The sequence below is a fragment of the Papio anubis genome, chromosome 3 (genome assembly GCF_008728515.1).
Source record: "Papio anubis isolate 15944 chromosome 3, Panubis1.0, whole genome shotgun sequence".
NCBI lineage: Eukaryota > Metazoa > Chordata > Mammalia > Primates > Cercopithecidae > Papio > Papio anubis.
This window is the reverse complement of record NC_044978.1, coordinates 158,892,154-158,896,511: the sequence shown is the minus strand read 5'-3', so window position 1 is coordinate 158,896,511 and position 4,358 is coordinate 158,892,154. Positions and strand designations below refer to the sequence as shown.

At 37.1% G+C, this 4,358-nt stretch overlaps 1 long non-coding RNA gene across 1 annotated transcript; it reads left to right on the top strand.

The window, feature by feature from the left end:
* The first annotated feature begins 494 nt into the window (after window positions 1-494).
* On the top strand, window positions 495-2,078 carry LOC108585898. The gene is made up of 3 exons (XR_002521893.2): window positions 495-1,060; window positions 1,189-1,225; window positions 1,509-2,078. It is a non-coding gene; the product is annotated as an uncharacterized LOC108585898 (long non-coding RNA).
* The last annotated feature ends 2,280 nt before the right edge of the window (window positions 2,079-4,358 follow it).

Genomic DNA, 4,358 nt, shown 5'->3' with positions numbered 1-4,358 from the left:
ACATAATGCTGCTCTTGAAATCTTCAAATTCATGACTTCACTTGCCCAAGATTAGATATTGGAAAAAATAGAAGCACCTTTATTCCTGGTAACCATCATTTTACCCTCTACCACTTTCAATCAGTTTTACAATTTCTTCTCAATTCTTCAAAAAGACTCTGGTCTCTTGAAGTTAACCTCAATAACTATTAATAATACCTACCCCAGGCTGGGTGCAGTGGCTCATGCCTGTAATCCCAGCACTTTGGGAGGCCAAGGCAGGTGGATCACAGGGTCAAGAGATAGAGACTATCTTGGCTAACATGGTGAAACCCCATCTCTAATAAAAATACAAAAATTAGCCAGGCGTTGTGGCAAGTGCCTCTAGTGCCAGCTACTCAGGAGGCTGAGGCAAGAGAATGGCTTGAACTTAGGAGGTGGAGGTTGCAGTGAGCCAAGATCGTGCCACTGCACTCCAGCCTGGCAACACAGTGAGATTCCATCAAAAAAAAAAAAAAAAAGCAACAACAATGAAACCCAAAAAACAAACCTACCCCCCAATAATTAATGATAATACTTACACATGAATCATTGCCTATACTCCCCTAGGATATTAATTTTTATGTGGTCTAGGTTGAAGTGCAGAAAATGATTTCCCAAAGTATGGTGCTTTGTTATGCTAAGTACATTTGAAAATTGAAAGGCTTCAGAAATAAGCTTCAGAATCAAGTCCTCTCTACCTTTGTCTTGTACTCCATCCCCAATAAAAGCAGGAATAAACTTCCTCTGAAATTGCCTTATATGACCCAGAAAACTTCTTATCAAAAGATTCCCAATTGCCCACTAAACACTCCCTGAATTCTTATTGTCTACAGCAAAAAGAAGATTGACGAATGCAACCACACCTGGATGGACTTTGTCACAGATAATGCCTACCTCTGGGGACTCATTCAACTTTCAAGGAGAATAATTTCCAAGTTAATTTCTGTCTACCTGGTACATTCATTCTTCCTAATAATCATTCACTGCCTCTCAAAAGAAGTATCTGCATTTCCATCTCCTCCCTCTCTTATGAAAAAGGGTATGTAAGCTTTGGGTCCTGTTGTGGGGTTAGGGTAATCATTGTGATTTTCTGCCCCACCCCTTGCACATTAATAAATTTGTATACCTTTTCTCCTATTAATGAGCCTTTTGTCAATTGATTTCCAGTGAACCTTCAGAGTGTGAAGAAGTTCTCCCTACATCAGTAAGCATACACCAGTCTTCCTCACACCATTTTTTGTGGGTATCTTTAGAATTCTTATCCAATATTTCCAAATATTCAGTCATGGACCCCAATGGTTGACCATGTGTCTCTCTGGAGACTTCTTTAATCACTTAAAAAAGAATCGACAGCAGGATAAGTGAAATAATTTCCCAAGGGGAATATCCTACTTTTTTTGTATATGCCCTATGAGTCATTATACACATTATGGGAATTATACAATTAGAAAATGTGGTTAAAAATCTCCTTACTTGTTTGGTTCCAGGTTTTGATGCTACCGACTATAGTAACACTTGCCTTCTGACAAAAGAGAAATAGTTCAGAGCAGCTTCACCTATGTGAGGTATGTGAAATGTATCAGGCCCAGAGAGCCAAGAGTATAGGACTTCAGTCACACACCCTCAAAACTAATGCCCAGAGGCAATTGTTGAAAGGCAATTTATTCCTGACTAGCTACTTCACCGATTATCTTCATGTTCCTAGAATTTGTAATACGAAATATCATATAGGCACAATCAATATCTTATATTATTTTGATGTAAATTCTCAGTAAACAACTTAGAAACTGCCTCTTCTTTTTCTTTAAAAACCAATTGTAACTGTTGCTGATGGAGTATATATTCAGGTCAAATTAATTTATGCTCCCAAGTTGCAATCCTCAAGTTAGGCCCAAACTCTTTACTTATATTAATTTTGCCTTATCGTCTTCGTTTTAGGTGGAGACTTCCCATAAATGAATTGAACCACACTCAGGAATGTAGTTCTTGTAAATAATACTTTATTAATAAACTACTACCAGCAAACATCACCATCAGATTGAATCAAATTACTCTTTTAGTACTCTGGGGCACTATTTATTGCCAAAACAGAGGAAATCGATTTTTCAAAGGTTCTTTGGAAAAATAAAAAATCTCACAAAATGTATGACCTTCTGAGAGCAGTTTTTGCATCATTTAGGATTAATTTTAGTATTACTATTTAGTTATCCTAAGTTAGAGAATTGAATGTTCAGCCTGTATCTAAAGCTTCGTTATTGTAACTGAATAACTGAATACTGCTTTTCAGAAGCCAAATAAAAATGCCACAGAAAGCTTTCCAGCCCAAGATAAAGGCTTTGAAAACATTTTTTTGATTTTTGTTAAGCAAACATCCATTTGATAAAGAGAAAAAATAATTTCCTTATTTTATTTTTATTCTTCGACAATACGTGTGTGTTAAATTTGTGTTTACAAATAATGGCACAGAGACGTCTTTAACAAATAATAGAATATAGCTGAGAAACATTATACAGGGTAGAGAACTTTAGTTACAATAATATACAATGCTTAATCTAGCTTCTTTACATTTTATAATTTTGGAGACCTTAACTGCTTGGATGTTAGCAGAGATTATAACTTTTTAAAAAAAATTTCTACAGATGTTGTAAAATGTTAACCTGTTTAATCTTAAAGTACTGGTTTATAACAGCTTTTAGGCAGAATTGAAGTACCTATAATATTTCAACTTCCTTTTCTATTTAAGGACAGTCGTGATTCAAGGAAGTTAGTTGTGCTGTAAAATATAACTGTCAGTGCTCGTCATTAGCACCTATTCGTAAACTGAGTACTGAGCACTTAAAGATACTTTCATCAAGTATCCTTGTAAATTCTTTGCAAATAGTCAAGTTATAGTATTTTGCATACTGAGAACCTTGAGGCTTTGCAAGAATGTGCACTGTTCATTCAATAAGCCCCGTGACCTTGTTTTCATTATTACCTGGTATTTCTCATTGCCTCTCTCTCTCTGCCTTCCTCCCACATACACTTTTAAATTTATTTTTCCCCTTGTCTCTCTCTTTCTTTTTCTTTCTCTCTTACTTTCTCCCTCTCTATTTTGTACTTTTCCACTAGGTTATTTTAGATATATTAAGAAAAATGTGTTTTCTAGGCAACGAAAAGCATTCAAAATATTGTTGCGATTGATGGAGTAATGTCACATTTTAAAATTAAAAAAAAAAAAAAGAAAGCAAAATAATTTATTTTTACCATTCTCACCTTCTGGGGTGGCCATGTGACCATCCCCTCCAAAATCTATTCACTAGAGACAATACGTTTGGAAAGGTTACCAGCAGCAAATGCGTATGGGTCTGCAAGCAATCTCAATTCTTGCTGCCTTAGAGGAAAGAATTTGACCAAGGAGGAGGCATAAAACAAGAGGAGAGACTAAGGCAAGTTTTAGAGCAGGAATGAAAGTTTATTAAAAAGCTTTAGAGCAGAACAGAACAGAAGGAAGGGGAGCACACTTGGAACAGGACCAAGCAGGCAACTTGAAAGACAAGTGCCCTGTTTGACCTTTGACTTAGTTTTTTATATGTCGGCATGCTTCCGGGGTCTTGCATTCCTTTTACCCTGATTCTTCCTTTGGGGTGGACTCTCAGCATGCACAGTGGCCTGCTAGCGCCTGGGACGGGAGTACACAGACTGTTTACTGGAGTTGCATGCATGCTCCCTTGAGGTATTCTTCCTTTACCAGTCAAATATACCTAGAAAGTCATATACCAGTTGAATTCTCTGCCATTTTACCTCGAATGACACACTTAAGCCCACTTGTTCAACTCCTGAGATCTTATTAGGAAGCTGCTGATCACTAGTTTCAGGTTTTTTCTCTTTATTGGGAGACTGACTTGCCCTGGTGCTGTGTGCCACCAATTATTATTTTAGAGAGACAGTTAACAACCATGTCACCATCACCTGATAGTCACCTGACATTCCTGGGTAAGGAGTAGGGGGAGCCCTCTTCTGTCCTGCTCATGGTTGTCTAGCTATCTCCTGTAACAGGAGCAATTTGTCCATGAACTTCAAGTGTAAATCTGTCTTTAATTCACAAAAAGTTGTGGAACAACTATCCCTAGCCAAGGTCTGTAGTTGGCCCAATGTGGTGGAAGAGAAAAACCCTGTATTATTTCACTTAAACTACTCAAGATTGTATTAAGGGCCTAAGACAGCAGATAGGAGATAAACATTAAACCAGTAAATAGAACTGAAATACTATTTCACTAAATAGTGAAAGGTGAATAATGCCAAATTGGGGTAAAGGAGAAATCCGTACGGTGCAAACTAGTAAATGGAGGATTAGC